Consider the following 17,843-nt stretch of genomic DNA (forward strand, 5'->3'; position numbering starts at 1 on the left):
GTTGAAGAGGAGTGCTACTAAGAAAGGACCCCATTGTGCTTTGCACAAGAAAGGATAACCCCCTACATTGTCTTATTGGCATTAAGCTAAGTCTTTCATATATAGTTAAAAATGTGCACATCAATGTATATTTATCTACCAAGCATGAAGGAGGTCCCTCATGCTCACTATGTATTTGTGTATAAGAGTATTTGATATATATATATATATATATATATATATATATATATATATATATATATTAGATGATGCAAGTTTGATTTTGTGTATAATGTTAAACTGAGTAACCCTATTTGATGCAAATATTCTCTAGCAATCCTTTACACATGTCTACCATTGCTAAAAAATAATATTGTTAGCAATCTTTTACACATGTCTAACATTGCTAAAAATTTGGTTCAGTGAGATTTCTCAACATAAGTATTATCAAGCATGGTACCATATAAGTGAGTTGTCTTCCCCTTTACCTTACACTTTTCTTGAAATGTCCTAAAATGGTGACCAAGCATTTATAGAGAGTACATGCTAAAAGAAGAGGTTTTTAACATGGTGGGGCCATAGTTGCTTTTTGACTAGTGTCACGTGCATTGTTTTAGCATTTTGTATGTAAAATACCACCAAAATATTAAAATGCCCATTAAAAACTACACTAAAATATAAAAAAACTTGTTATATTTCACCAAACCTGTTAATTTTGAAGGGCAAGGGGGCTTGTAAAAATCAAGCTTGGGTGAGGCCATACATTCATCTAGCACAAGCAAAAATATAGAAAATAAAAAAGTGAAAAGATTTGGCAAAGGTTCACACGTATACTTAAAAAGCTTGGAGAATTCCTTTACGTAAGCCCTATTTAAAAATAAATGAAAAGATTTGGCAAAGATTCACATAGGTACGTAAAAGCTTGGAGCATAAGCATTACCTTACATAAGCTTGAGCTTTGAGTACTTCCTTACATAAGGCATGCCAAAGATTCAGAAAAACATGTGAATCAATTTTGTTTAAATGAATTACACCGATAAGAAGGGGGGACATATTTGTACTTTTTGAAAAGAAAACACATATCCATCTAACTATAATAGACAAAATATTTTTTTTTATTTAGTCTTTATTGTGCTACACGGACATCTTTTAAGGACACACTTGTAAGCATTTGACATGCCAAATATAATTAAAATTATGGGAAATTGTTTCTTTCTTTTGCATGCGGTACTATATGTATGCTACATGCATACATATATGTATGCATGCGGTACTATATGTATGCTACATGCATCCAATCAAGTGTCAATGAGCCACCTTTGTACAAATAAAATCATTTTCTATTATGAGGAGACCTTTAAGGCATCTTTGGGAATTTGGACATGAATCATTTGCCACCCATAGAAAGAAGTGATCTCTCACCTTTAGTTGCTTTGCCTATACCACAATTTATGCAATGTGTGTGTGTGTGTGTGTGTGTGTGTGTGTAGTATATATTACATATATATATATGTGTGTGTGTGTGTGTAGTATATATTACATATATATGTGTGTGTGTGTGTGTGTGTGTGTAGTATATAGCACATATATATAAATATAAATATAAATAAATAAATAAATAAAGATATATACATAGTTTGTGTGCTAGTTGTGGTATATATATAGTATCTATATATATATAATGTATATAGTTTATTTATATACTCACTATATAAAGGTTGAATGCTACACTTTATATAGTGTGTGTATATATATAATGTATATATATAATGTGTAATAATATATCTACGCACTATATAAATGATGTACTTTATATAGTGTGTGTATATATATATATATATATATACTATTACATGTATATATATATATATGCTATATATATATATATATACATATATATATATATATAACTATTACATGTATATATATATATATACACACACACATATACATATATATATATACATACATACATACATACATATATAAATATATATAATTAATATATATATAAGAGCTTGCAAAGAACAGACCATGAACGTAGTTGTTTCTCTTAATCCTAGCTTAGCTTAGCTTATACTAAGACTCTCTTAATCTTTTATACTATTACATGTATATATATATATATATACATATATACATATAGTTGTTTGAAACAACTATATGTATATATATACATATATATACATATATATATATATATATATACACACACACACATATACATATGAACGTAGTTGTTTCTCTTAATCCTTTTTCACATGCTTAGCTTATACTTATAAGACTCTCTTAATCTTTTATATAATTATATAAGAGCTTGCAAAGAACAGACCATGAACGTAGTTGTTTCTCTTAATCCTTTTTCACATGCTTAGCTTATACTTATAAGACTCTCTTAATCTTTTATATAAGCTTGCAAAGAACAGACCATGAACGTAGTTGTTTCTCTTAATCCTTTTTCACATGCTTAGCTTATACTTATAAGACTCTCTTAATCTTTTATGTTGCTTTTGACCTATAATCGCTTTGCATGAACTGGCGGTAACTACTCCGGCTAGCCTTCTGTGGGTATCATTTACGCTCTATTAACGCATTCAAATTATGCCCTAAGCATTGATTGTAAGTCTTAACACAGCTATGATTAGTCAATTATGTGTAATTTAGTGAATTATGTGTAATTTTAGTGGTAACACTAGCTTGCACAGAAATATGATTAGTGAATAGGTCATCTTCGTAGTGCTTACACAAAGCTTGATTAGTGAAATATGATTATTTTAATGGAACGCTTTTGTTGCTTTATTATGCAGGGTGAGCTTTAATCGATTACCAATGATCATCACCGAACCGAGTTTAGTGACCATCACACCATATTTGTGGTGATTAATATGCTTTGGAGCACTGCAATATAAAGGCTGGAAACTAATAATAATGATATAAAACAATTAATTATGTATCTCCCAGCTTCACAACAATGAATTAATTGTTGGCACAAATGGGACATTAGAATGGGGTTTAGTGATAACAATAATCCATTGAATTATTGAAGGATGGGAGTTTTTAATTAGAGCAAGAACTGGTTTTAGAAAACCAATCAATGCAGGAGGTCTTTCCAATTATCACTAATACACTTGCCAATAGAGAGATTAACAAGGTGGGCCTTTGCCAATACCTCACATCAAAAAAGTGCATCAACATTAACGCTTTCTAATGTATCATCATTGTTAGAAACTATAGAGATTAAGCAAAAACAAATGACAACCTTCATGGTTTGCTTTTTGTAGATTATTAATATAACTTTGTGGTTTTTCTTGCTTTTTGTAGATTATTAATATAAATTTGTAGTTTTTCTTGTTTTTTTGGATAATGTAGATCTGCTAGGGAGCATATTTTTGCATGAATGTGGTATAGGGCTAAGTTATAGAAGGTGAGAGAAATGAAAGTTCTAGGCACTTTTACATCAGCCTATCTTTGGAGAATGATTACTTTCCAAAATCCCAAAATTCATTGAAATAATATTACCTGAAAAGTCTCCTCATGCCCCTCACATTTAGGGTTGCTTTTTGATAGACATCATGTCCATTTTTTTTTGGGGGGGGGGGGGATTTTGGCCATTATAAATACTTCCACGTGACTGTTAAAAAACCAAAGATAAAAGGTGGAAAAACATGCACTATTTCTACTGAACTCGTCTTTTCGAAGGGTGACCGAGCCCACCAAAAATCATCCTTGCTTATAGTGTAGCTGAAATGTTGGTAAACAATTAGTGTCCTTGTAAGTGCAACACCACGGATTTGATTCATGCTCATTGTAGAGCAGATGGATGTTGTGAATAAATTAATCCACTACTTAGAAAAAAAGATCCACTACTTCCGCATACAGGTGAATGATTTTTTCATTTCCCTTTGGTGCTCAACTTTGGATAAGGTAAAGGGGGATCATTGATAGCATGATACATGTATTCAATCATGTGGCATACATGCACTAATATACATACATTATATTAGTGCATGCCTAGCTCTCACAATTTTTTTAAAAAGTTGGTATGTCAATAAATTTGCTTGAGACAAATGTGTGGCAATATGAAGAATAAGGAGAAATAATATTCCATGTAGCCAAATGGATAGCTAGTTTTACTACCAAAATGATCCCAATGATTATAAAAATTGCTCATATGGTCTAGAATTTAAGTTGTTTATTGAATTATTTGGAATTTAATGAAAGGAATGAACATGCTTTTTTTTTGTGTGTGTGGGTGTGTGTGGGGTGGAAGATAAGATAAGTGTGTGTGTGTGTGTTTTGGATGGTAAGATGTGTGTGTGTGTGTGTGTGTCTATGTTTTGGATGGTAAGATGTGTGTGTGTGTGTGTGTGTGTGTGTGTGTTGGATGATAAGATGTGTGTGTGTGTGTGTGTGAGAGAGAGAGAGAGAGAGAGAGAGATGATAAGATTTGTGTGTGTCTGTGTGTGTGTGGGTGGATGATAAGATGAGATAAGAGGCTTGTGTGTGTGTGTGTGTGTGTGTGTGTGCTGGATAATAAGATGTGTGTGTGTGTGTGTGTTGGATGATAAGATGAGATACCCATTTTCCAAACACTCTCCATGACTGACAGAGTGTTTTAATGGTGTTTACTATTTAATAAAACTATTCAATTATACTGATTGTTTGTTTTGATTGTTTGCTTATAGAACTGGCGGCAAATGAATCCTCTGCATGGTGCAAAAACTCGGCTTGCAGCTTTGTGGGGGTCACATGAGATTCGAACACACACCATCTTGCCACATGCAAACTCTTGTACTAGGCACACTTGGTGCCACACTACTCGAAAAAAGCACTTACAGCAGATGAAGCCTCCCCACTAGCACAACGAGCATGGGGACCTTGCACAGGGGTTTATCCATAACTACCCACTAGGACACTATGTTAATCAAGTGATAATTCTAGCCTAACCGATACACAAGCCTCTGAATCATAGGTTTGTGAATTGGTTATGGTAGAATTATTGCTTTGATTAATATAGTGTATTAATGGGCTACTAAGGAGATGAATCCCAAGGTCCCCTCCTCCCTCATAAGATATCTTGGTCTTCATGTTCGTCCATGTGGCATTTACACTACCACCTTTCTCCTTGTGGCTAATTAAAACACTGTGTGGCATGAGTAGTAATTTTGAAGAAGATGAGAGATAAACACAGAGATTTGAGAACTACTTTCCGTTTTGGTCCTCAATTCATTAATTTTTACCTCTTTCTTTGGTGTCTTATTTATCTCTATGGTATTTTCATGACTCTAGATATGTGTTACTAGTGCCCATGCATTCAACATGTATGGCAAGGATGTCTAGGTTTTCACATATACACACACACATACATACATACATACATACATACATACATATATATAAATATAAAATCTTCGTTTAGGTCACATAAAGTAATGCCCAATGATGTGAGCATTCATTAATTAAAATGGCATTAAGCATTCAATTATTCACAGAAAAACTATAAACTATATACTTTGGGCTTGCATTCTTGTAAACTTTATTTTTGTCAAATTTGAAAAATTTGTATATTTTAAGTTATCTATGAAAGTGCAAGTTTAAGGGCGTGTTAGAGAAAAATGTTTTCTGTGTTTTTCTGTGAACATTGATCAAAGGTCCAAACAAAAGAAGGTAAGGTCATCGAGGATAATGCGAGAGAGAGAGAGAGAGAGAGTGTGTCTCTACAGAGAGAGTCTCTCTCTCTCAGAGAGAAAGTCTCTATAAATGGGCGATCAACGTAGCAGGTTATCGTCTTTATAATTACTGGGCGATCAACGTAGCAGTAAGCGATCAAAAAACACACAGACTCTCTCTCTCTCTCTCTCTCTCTCTACGTCTATAGAGAGAGAGTCTCTATAAATGGGTGATCAATGTAGCAATAAGCGATCAAAAACACACTCAGAGTCTCTCTCTTTGTAGAGAGAGAAAGTCTCTATAAATGGGCGATCAATGTAGCAGGTTATCGTCTCTATAAATGGGCGATCAACATAGTAGTAAGTGATCAAAAACACACTCAGAGTCTCTCTCTTTGTAGAGAGAGAAAATCTCTTTAAATGGGCGATCAACGTAGCAGGTTATCCTCTCGATAAATGGGCGATCAACATAGTAAGCGATCAAAAACACACTCGGAGTCCCTCTCTCCGTAGAGAGAGAATCTCTATAAATAGGAGATCAACATAGCACGTTATCGTCTCTATAAATGGGCGATCAACGTAGCAGTAAGCGATCAAAAACACACTCAGAGTCTCTCTCTCTCTCTATAGAGAGAGAGAGAGTCTCTATAAATGGGCGATCAACGTAGCACAGTAAGCAATGAAAAACACACTCAGAGTCTCTCTCTATAGAGAGAGAATCTCTAGAAATGGGCGATCAATGTAGTAGGTTATCGTCTTTATAAATGGGTGATCAACGTAGCAGGTTATCGTCTTTATAATTACTGGCGATCAACGTAGCAGTAAGCGATCAAAAAACACACAGACTCTCTCTCTCTCAACTTCGATTATCAAGGCAAGTAAGCATGTTTAATTTGCTTGCTGTGCCATCTTTGTGGAGGCCATGAATGTAATCACAAGTGCAGCGGCCAGCCAATGCAGCTGTTTGTGTACTCACCCAGCTAGCCCACGCAACTGCTGTTGTTGCTCTTGCCATCTTTGTGGAGGCCAAGAATGTTATCAGAGGTGCACTCACCCAGCCCCCTACATCATGAAAATTTATGAATAGTCTTAAATGGTGATATAAGATATTTTTTTAATTAATATCTTGTTTTAGGAATAGTCTTAATGGTTATATAAAATCTATGAATAGTGTTAATGGTTATATAGGATATTGTCTTCAATGTTTATAATTAGGTTATAAAAAATTGTTATCAATGGGTATATAGGGCTAGATTTTCAATAATTCTAAGATTTCTATAATGTTTATTTTAAGTAATTAATGGGTTCTCCTTGTTGATGAGCAACGTTTTTTTTAATGGTATTAATGGGATATAATGACATATTCAAGCGGGGCCTGCATTAACTTATTAATGCTCGAACCTTAGTATACACTAAGGTTCAGATGTAGCTTGCGCGTATAAATTAATGCTCAAACCTTAGTGTCAGATGTAGGCCCTGAAGCAGACAGAACTTGCGTTGCAGACTAGGAGAGAGAGAAAGAACTCGAGTGCAAAGAGAGAACTTGCACGGCAGAGAGAACTCGCGCAAGAGAGAGAGAGAGAGGGAGAGAGAGAGAGAGAGAGGTTTATTCCCTACTACCATCTGACATCGACGTGTCCTCGACCTACTCCGGTAGGCCTCCCTACTTCCAGCTTCCGCTAGCACCCGCCACGAACAACCAAAAAAAAGCAAGAACTGTAGCTTGTATAAGGTTTATCTTCACCCATGCTCGAAGGTTTATCTTCACCCATGCTCGAAGGCTCCAAAACCTGCTCATGAAATTCAATAATTTAATTGAATTTCAAAGGAGGCGACACATAGATCTTTGACATCACTTGCTCTTGTTTTCATGCAGACTTATGTCGTCCTATGAGTACCGCATCTTTGAGTAAGGCTTTGTACATGCGGTGGATGACTTCTCCAGATATACTTGGGTCTTCTTTTTGAACTCCAAGGATGAGGCCTTTCAACACTTTTGTGATTGGAGGGCTGAGGTGGAAAAAGAGACCAGTTCTTCGGTCAAGGCTCTCAGGACCAACACAAGGGGTGAGTTTACATCCCAGGAGTTTCATCAATATTGCAAGGATCATGGCATTCGGAGATAGCGTACTACAACATATACTCCTTCACAAAACGGAGTTGCAGAGAGGAAGAATAGGGCCATCATGGAGATGGCTTGTGATATGCTTGAGCATTCTTCATTACCTCGACGTTTCTGGGCTGAGGCGGCTTCTACTGTTGTCTTCATTCAGAACATGTCTCTTACTACTGCTCTTCCAGATAAAACTACATATGAGGCTTTCCATGGTGAGAACCCCTCTCTTGTTAGCATCGCTCCAAGATGGACTCGAAGTCTTAGCGCACGAATTTTCTCGGATACAGTTCTGTGTCCAAGGCATAATATCGTCTATATGATCAGCAGGCTGGCAAAGTTGTTGTGAGCCGTGATGTGGTGTTTGACAAGACTCCTACATCTTCAGAGGGGGGTGGCGAGCTTCTTCTTCCTCTGCCTTCTCCTTCTCCTCCCCCTGCTTCTATTACAGCTCCAGTTGTGGATTCTCAATCAAATGATGATGACTTTGCTCCTACTCCAGCTAGTTCGAGCAGATCTGTGCCTGGGTGGTATTTTCAGATAGTTCGTGATTCTGGGTTACGTGAGCTTCCTTCTGCTCCTCCGCCTAGTTCTCTCACGTGATCTTCCAGGAAATAAATTCATGAGGGCAACATGTTTGTGAACTATGCTCTTATGTCCTCTATTATTCATGGTCCTTCTGATCCCACTTCTCTGGACAAGGCTCTTTTACATGAGCCTTGGCGTCGTGCTATGCAGGTAGAGCTGGATGCTATTGAACGTAATGGCACTTGGATTTTGGTGCCTAGGCCACTGCAATGTAAGGTTATTGGTGTGCACTGGATCTTCAAATCAAAGTTTTGAGGAGCTGATGCTAGCTTGGAAAAGCACAAGGTGAGGTTGGTTGCCAAGGGTTATGCTCAGTGCCTTAGAGTCGACTTCAATGAGACCTTTGCTCTGATGACCTGAATGACTACCATTTTGCACCGTTCTTGATCTTGTAGGACATCATAGATGGCCTGTATTTGAGATGGAAATCAAGTCGGCTTTCCTAAATGGAGAGCTTACACAGGAAGTGTATGTTGATCAACAACCGAGATTTGAGGTTCCAAGCAAACAGGATCAGGTGTACCAGTAGCAGCTAAAGAAAGCTTTGTATGGTTTGAAGAAGGCTTTGCAAGCTTGGTACCAGCAGATTGATGAGTTCTTTTGGAAGCTTGGCTTATGCCGCTCTCATGAAGATTCAAACCTTTATATCCTCCTTGAGAGGGGGTTAATTGTGATCATTGTGGTCTATGTTCAGGATGACCTCATCTTTACAGGTTCTTATTCTATGAGGATCCGTTCAGTCATGGATGCTTTGGAGACAGAGTTTGAGATGACAGATCTTGGTCTTTTGCATTATTTTCTTGGCTTTGAGATTTGGCAGACCTCTAAGGGTATTTTCTTCTCTCAACAGAAGTAGACACGAGAGATACTTGACAGGTTTTAGATGACTAGATGCAGATCAGTATCTTCTCCTATAGATACTAGATGAGAAGCTTTCTTGATGCTTCTCTAGGGATTGATCAGTGAAAGTATCGGGCTCTCATGGTTGTTTGGCTTGGTTGACCTACTCCTGATTGAACATTTGTTTTGCAGTCATCGTATCGAGTTCTTTCACATCCAAACCCCATCAGCAACATTGGCAGTGTGCTCTCAGAGTTCTTCGGTACTTGCATGGTACTTTGGACTTTGGCATCTTCTATGGCCAAGGGTGCACTCTTCTTGGATGGTATGATTTAGATTGGGCTGGAGATCTAGATACTCGGAGTTCAAGCATTGGTTGTGTTTTTTCACTTAGGTCTAAAGCCATTTCATGGAGCAGTAAAAGGCAGCCTACTGTGGTGCTTTCCTCTAAAGAGGCGGAGAGGCAGAGTATCATGCAGTTTGTTATGCTACATGTGAGGCAATTTGGTTGCGGAGATTATTGGGAGAGCTTGGCTTTCCTCCTACTACCGGATCTACTCTTCTTTGGTATGACAATCAAAGTTGCATCACCATCACCAAGAACCTTGTGTTTCACGGTCGTGTTGTACGAAACACATTGAGATTCAGTATCACTATGTTTGTGAATGGGTTCTTGTTGTTGCTGGAGATTTGAGTTTGGAGTATTGTCCTTTGGCAAAGAATGCAGTAGATTTGTTCACCAAGTTAGTTTCTCAGGCTTCCTTGTTTTCTCATCTTTGGCTTCTCAAAGTTTGTTAAGCATCTCGTGCTGCTGAGAGGGGGTGTTAGCACATTCATCCCTAGTTTTTGCTCATATTTGGAGTTTCTTTTGGTCCCTTTTCATGGCCCTTGGTTGTGGGTTGGCCATCCTATTTTTCCATATTTTTCTAGCATTTTTCCCAGGTTAGGTACTTTATGTCTAGTCTGCCAGCTACATAGTGTTCAGTCGGCTAGCTCTAGGTGTCTAGTCAGCCAGCCCTCTTTACCTATTTATAGGTGGTCTTGCCTCCCTCTTTTTTCATAGTCTAGTCTTTAGTTTGTATCCCTCGTGAAGCCATATGATAGAGGAAAACACAGCCAAAACACTGCTGCCCAGCAAAAAACAACACTCCACCACCAACAGAATGCAAGGAACATGAAGAAACCGAGAAACTGTGTAGGCCAGGAACAGAACCTAGGTATAGATGCTCCAAAATCAGCAAAACACTGACTGAAATCACAAAATTCAGTGTCCTCACAATCCACAAAAAAACCCCTCTGCCAACAAGTGATATGTGTCCAGTTGTTGAGAAGAAAAAACTCAGCCAACAGAGAGGCTGCAAACTTGAAAATAAAAGCCAACCAGCTTCCACACCTCAGATGAGGAAAAAATGATAAAGAGAAAGTTCCTTCAGGTCCAAATGCTGAAGCCTAGGTGAAGGTAAAGCTACTAGAGCAGGAATAGTCCAGAAAACGCAGCAAAATAGGGCTCCAAATTTGAAAATGCAAAAGTGAAAGGGGCAGTAGATAAGGCAGAATTTGAAAACATAGATCCTCGAAGGTACAACCAAGCCTCAGATCAACCAACGAACTTTAGCAAATGAGCCTATAGGAGAAAAAACGCAACAAATACACAGTTGCTTCCCTGCACAAAGCATGCCGATAGAACTACAGGACTTCCCCAACATTCTTGACATAAAACAATCATTTACAAACATTTCACAAAATACAATTTCTATAATGAACTCTCATCTTTCCAGATTGTTCCACATCAATCCATATTACTTAACCCAATTCCAAATCATATGTGTATCCATTCTTAACCAGATACATCATTTTCCATCCCATCACATCAGATTCATTCATTTCTCATAACATCCATTCCTATCTTTCTTAAATTACATTACGTCTCATCACATCCATTTCTCATTACATCTCATTTATTCATCTTATATCATTCATTCACATTCTGATTCACCTATCTCATCACATCTCATCCATTCACTCATCTCGACATCCTATCCATTCACATACATATTCGCATTCATTAATCCTCGTACACATCCACATTCATACATCCACATCGATATCCTCATCCATACATCCACATCCACATCCGCATCCCTACATCAATGTCCATACATCCATATCCACATTTATATTTGTACATTCACATCCACATCCTTATTCGCACATCCACATCCACATTCACATTCGCACATAAAATTCCACATTCACATTCACATTCGCACATCCAATTCCACATTCACATTCACACATCTACATCCACATCCTCATCTACATCTACATCTACATTCATACATCCACATCCACATCTGCATTCATACATCCACATCCATATCCACATTCATACGTCCACATCCACATCCTCATTCGCACATCCACATCCACATTCACATTCATACATCCATATCCACATCCACATTCACATCCATACATCCACATTCACATTCATACATCCACATCTGTATTCATACATCCACATCCACATTCACATTCATACATCCACATCCACATCCTCTTTCGCACATCCACATCACATTCTCATTCATACATCCACACCCACATTCACATTCATACGTCCACATCCACATCTCATTCGCACATCCACATCCACATTCATACATCCATACATCCACATCCATATCCACATCCATACATACACATCCATATTCATACATCTATATCCATATCCACATCCATACTTCCATATCCACGTTCATATTCATACATCCATTTCTATATTCCCATTCATATATCCACGTATGCCTTCACATCTATTCTTTTACAACACATCCATTCTCGCCCTATCACAACCCATATACATCTTATCCCATCAGATACACTTCTTACCTCATCCCATACACATCTACTCACATCCTAACTCATCCCATACGCATCTTATCACGTCCTAACACATCTCATACACCTCTTATCACATCCTATCACATCTCATACACATCTTATCACATCCTATCACCTCTCATATGCATCTTATCACATCCTATCACCTCTCATACGCATCTTATCACATCCTATCACTTCCCATATGCATCTTATCACATCCTATCACATCTCATACACATCTTATCACATCCTATCACATCTCATACACCTCTTATCACATCCTATCACATCTCATACGCATCTTATCACATCTTATCTCATCTCATCACATCTTATCACATCTCTTACGCATCTTTTTATGCATCAATTCCATTTTAAGGAGAATAACACTTTTAAATTAAAAATCAATCTTTTATGCATCTTCTTATGCATAAATTCATTTTAAATGAGAACGACACTTTCGAATTTAAAAATCAATCTTTTATGCATCTTTTCTATGCATAAAATTAAAATTGACAAAAATAACTCTTTTGAACTAAAAATAGATTTCTTTATGCATCTTTCTATGCATAAAATCAAAATTGATGAAAATAACCCTTTTGAAATAAAAATAGATTTCTTTTTACATCCTTCTATGCATAAAATCAAAATTGATGAAAATAACCCTTTTGAAATAAAAATAGATTTCTTTTTGCACCCTTCTATGCATAAAATCAAAATTGACGAAAATAACTCTTTTGAAATAAAAATAGATTTCTTTATGCATCTTTCTATGCATAAAATTAAAATTGACGAAAATAACTCTTTTGAAATAAAAATAGATTTCTTTATGCATCTTTCTATGCATTAAATTAAAATTGATGAAAATAACTCTTTTGAACTAAAAATAGATTTCTTTATGCATCTTTCTATGCATAAAATTAAAATTGATGAAAATAACTCTTTTGAAATAAAAATAGATTTCTTTATGCATCTTTCTATGCATAAAATCAAAATTGATGAAAATAATTCTTCTGAAATCAAAATAGATTTCTTTATGCATCTTTCTATGCATAAAATCAAAATTGATGAAAATAACTCTTTTGAAATAAAAATAGATTTCTTTATTCATCTTTCTATGCATAAATACAATTTAGTAGGAATTACACTTTTAGAATAAAAGAATTTCTCTTATGCATCTAATTTATGCATAAAATCATGATGAAAATCACTCTTTTGAAGTAAAAATAATAAAATTCTTTATCCATCTTTCTATGCATAAAATAAGAATTGATGAAAATAACACTTTTTGGATTAATTTAAATTCTTTATGCATCTATCCATGCATAAATCCAATTTAGTAGGAATTACACTTTTAGAATAAAAGAATTTCTCTTATTCTTCTAATTTGTGCATAATATCCATTTATAAAATCTCACTTTTAATATAAAAACAATCTTTTATGCATATGTTTATGCATACAAATCATTTATGATGAAAATCATTCTTTTAATATAAAATAATTTCTTTTATGCATCTAATTTATGCATAAAATCATTTATGATAAAAATCACACTTTTAATATAAAAAAATATCTTTTATGCATATGTTTATGCATACAAATCATTTATGATGAAAATCACTCCTTTAATATAAAAAATTTCTTTTATGCATCTACTTATGCATAAAAATCAATTATGATGAAAATCACACTTTTATAATAAAATATTTCTAGTATACATTTTTCTATGCCTAGAATGAAAATAACCCTTTAAGAATACTCATATGATGGGGATTACTCTTTTTAACATAAAATTTAATTACTAGAAATCATCTTTTTCTTAATTCATCAATTATGCATAACATAAAAATCAATTTATCCATGATTACAATGAAATTCTTTCAATTAATCTAGGATGATAATTCCTAGAATATGGTAGAAAGTCCTCTTTTCATGCTTTGAATGAAATTGTTTTATGTGTAATTTTTACAAAACTTTTGCCATAGCTCCGCTGCTAATTATTTTAAAGGATAAAGCTTAACATTAAGGGAATGATTAGAATGATCCCTAATTGGATCATTAACCCAATAATGGATTGAATCATCCATATTCATAAAATACATAAACTAAAAGTATTAAAAAAACCATTAATTTGGCCTCCAATTAAACAAGCATAGATTAATCTTGGATTAAGGAAAAGCTTCATGAGAAGCTTCATTTGGATTGAGAATCAGTCATGGGAATGACCATTCTTTGAGTGAGAGAGAAATTACATAAAAACCATTAAAATTAAGCATAAATGAAAATTTATGTATTCCTTTACTACCATTCATCAATTAACTTCAATAGCATTCAAAAGCCATTACAATTAAGCTTCTCAAGCTTGAGAGGGGTTGAGAAGAGAGAAACATTGAGAAATTATGAAAAAAGATCAAAATTCACACTTTACCTTACAAATTGCTTGATTCTTTGATCACGGTAGAGGCCCCCAACCAATCAATTGGTTTGGTATGCTGATGGAGCCACCAATGGAGATTGAAGAAGGAGGGAAGCTCCAATTTCTTCAATTTGGAGAGAATTTTAGAGAATAGTAAAATTTATCATTATTTTAGCATAATTCTGGTATAGTAAAATTCTCCTATTTTTTTTACAAAGGGTTAGGTTCTATTTATAGGAGAGGGAGGCTCTAACCAAGACCAACTGATTTCTAGAATTTTCTTGATTTCAGTTTGGTTGAATTTGGACCACATTTGGTCCTAGTTTGGTTCCTTTTTTATTCGGTTTTATCCAAGAGAGAGGAGAGATAAAAATATCACATTATTTTTGAGTTTAAAACTAGGACGAGATTTGGTCCTAGTTTGGTTCCTTTTTGATTTGGTTTGATCCAAGAGAGAGGAGAGATAAAAATCACATTATTTTTTAGTTTAAAACTCGTTCAAGCATGTGAAGTAGGCGCCTCCTTGAAGGGATCCCCTTTCCTTACACAAGTGTCAAAATGGAATCATTATACCCAAAATATCTCATTTTTTTAGTAATACTCATAGTTTTTTACTAATAAACCTTGTACATAGTCAACTCTTCATCTTATGTGAGCATTTACTCCTTTTTGGGTATTTTTCTTTTACAAATTGGATTTATCTCCTCCCCACACATGGATTGATCTTATTGGCCCATAGAAACCTTAATTGGACCATAATCCAAATTTTTTTGAAAATCTAGACCCTTAGGCTAAGGTCCTTTAAACTCATTTCCAATTAATTCCAATTGCACATTGGAAAGTTCTTTTTGATTTTTTGTTTCAAGGGAATTCATTTTAGACACTAGGAGGATTTTTATATCCAAAAATTTCTCAATTTTGGACTACCTCTCTTCTCTAGACATTTTCTCTCTCTAGGTCAAAACAGGGTGAAACAGAATCTTTCTTTTATTTCAGAGAGGGGAATAATTATAAGATCAAAAGGGGAGGTTCTTAAACGTGCACACCTCAAAAAGCTGGAGGGAGGAATCTTACAGAGCTATAGAGGTAGAGTATCCTGAAGCCATCAACGGCTGGTAACCACAGGTCCAGAGTATCCCACTAAGTCCAAAAGTCCATCCTTTAAAACAACCCTCCACGCTGCATCATCAAACCAAATGCAGAACTAGTAGGGGGAGGGGCAACCTCATAAGCATCACAAAGAGAGGCAGAGGTAGACTCCTCACAATAAAAGAAGGGAAGCATGAATATAAACTGTAGTGGTAACAAAGTCCTCAAAAGAATCATTGAGAGGAGTAGAAGACTCTTCCATGGAATCAGATCCCAATAATTAGCAACAAACAAATGATCCGTGTGAAAGGATCACACTTCACAAGTAAAACACCCTGCTTTCTCTGCAAACAATGCAAAGACAATAGTCTTGGACAAAATAAACTCTACTCAGGATCTCTGAAAAGATCACTACTCTCGTCAAGAAAGAACTACTCTCCTCCAAAATCCGCAAACTCCAGTCTCACAAAGAAAATCTCCACAGATACAAAACAACTCCCAAAATTGATCCTCAAGTGAAGTAGCTGGGGATGGGCCCCCTTTGAGTGGTGTAGAAACTCTTTTGGGAAGCAAAAAACAGCCAAAACACTCTTGCCCAGCAAAAAATAGCACTCCACCGCAACAAAAGGCAAGGAACATGAAGAAACCAAGAAACTGTGTAGGCCAAGAAGAAAACATAGGTATAGATGCTCCAAAATCAGCAAAATGTTGACTGAAATCATAAAATTCAGTGTCCTTCTCAGGTACCAAACTATCACCAAAGCCACAATCCACACAAAATCCCCTCTGCAAGTGATATGTGTCCATTGGAAAAGAAAACACAGCCAATAGAGAGGTTGCAAACTTGAAAATACAAGCCGACGAGCTTCCACACCTCAGATGAGAAAAAAATGCTGAAGATTGCGATAAAACAGGGCCACTAATCTGAAAACGCAGAAGTGAAAGGGGCAGTAGATAAGGCAAAATTTGAAAATGCAGATCTTGGAAGGTACCACCAAGCCTTAGATCAACTAACCAACATCAGCAAATGAGCTTGTAGGAGAAAAAAAGCAACAAATACACTGGTTCTACCCTACACAGAGCAAGCTGACAATACTACATGAATGCCAAGGATAGAGGCTGATGAAGATCGAACACAAAACTGCAACAGTAAGTGCCTAGAAGAGGGCAAACTGACTGGCAGCAGATTGATAAAAAGAAAACGCAAGAAAGAGGTGGGAGCAATGAATGCTGCAAGTCACTGGTGCTCTAATACCATGAAGGAATGCACAGCGAAAGATGGGAAAGTGGAAACAAAGGAGAGAGAGAGAGAGAGAGAGAGAGAGAGAGAGAGAGAGAGAGAGAGAGAGAGATGGAGAGAACGAGGAAAAAACGTTGAAGAGAAGGTACCTTCAGGTCCAAATGCTGAAGCCCAACAGGTGAAGGAATAGCTACCAACAGGAAGAGTCCAGAAACGTAGCAAAACAGGGCTGCAAATCTGAAAATGCAGAAGTGAAAGGGGCACTAGATAAGGTAAAATTTGAAAATGCAGATCCTGGAAGGTACCACCAAGCCTCAGATCAACTAACCAACATCAACAAATGAGACTGTAGGAGAAAAAATGCAACAAATACACTATTGCTACCTTACACAGAAGAGTAGGCCAACAATACTACAAGAATGCCAAGGGCAGAGGATGATGAAGATCGACCACAAAATTGCAACAGTGAAGCACCTGGAAGAGGGCAAACTGACTAGCACATGCAACAACAACAACAAGAGATTAAGAAAAAGAAAACGCAAGAAAGAGGTGGGAGCAACTAATGCTCCAAGTCACCGGCACTCTGATGCCATGAAGGAATGCATAGCGGAAGATGTGAAAGTGGAAACACAGGAGAGAGAGAGAGAGAGAGAGAGAGAGAGAGATAGAGAGAGAGAGAGAGAGAGAGAGAGAGAGAGAGAGAGAGAAATGTAGGTATATACCTACATTTAGAGTAGGTATATACCTACTCTAAATATCACCACATAAGAAACACATGTTGGTACGAGTCCCGAGCAAGAGGGTAAGATGACCTCATATGTGGGGGACTACAACAAGCCAATATGCAGAGGTACTAAGGCATGCAAGAGGCACAAAGCAATGAATGTGGGGGAGGGAAGGCCCGGCTATATATATGCCCAAATAGGGGTAGCGGACCAGCTCCTCATGACTAGGAATAAAACCTAATGACCCCATAAAATAGGTTAAAAGTGGGAATATGATGTGAGGGGTGACCAACCCCT

At 36.3% G+C, this 17,843-nt stretch overlaps 1 long non-coding RNA gene across 1 annotated transcript; it reads left to right on the plus strand.

Annotated features, from left to right (window-relative positions):
• The first annotated feature begins 2,391 nt into the window (after window positions 1–2,391).
• Window positions 2,392–5,160, plus strand: LOC147607432 (uncharacterized). Its single transcript, XR_015264754.1, has 3 exons — window positions 2,392–2,598; window positions 2,787–2,855; window positions 4,665–5,160. It is a non-coding gene; the product is annotated as an uncharacterized LOC147607432 (long non-coding RNA).
• The last annotated feature ends 12,683 nt before the right edge of the window (window positions 5,161–17,843 follow it).

This window comes from Cibotium barometz, chromosome 55 (genome assembly GCF_041138505.1).
Source record: "Cibotium barometz isolate CiBa-2024 chromosome 55, ASM4113850v1, whole genome shotgun sequence".
NCBI lineage: Eukaryota > Viridiplantae > Streptophyta > Polypodiopsida > Cyatheales > Cibotiaceae > Cibotium > Cibotium barometz.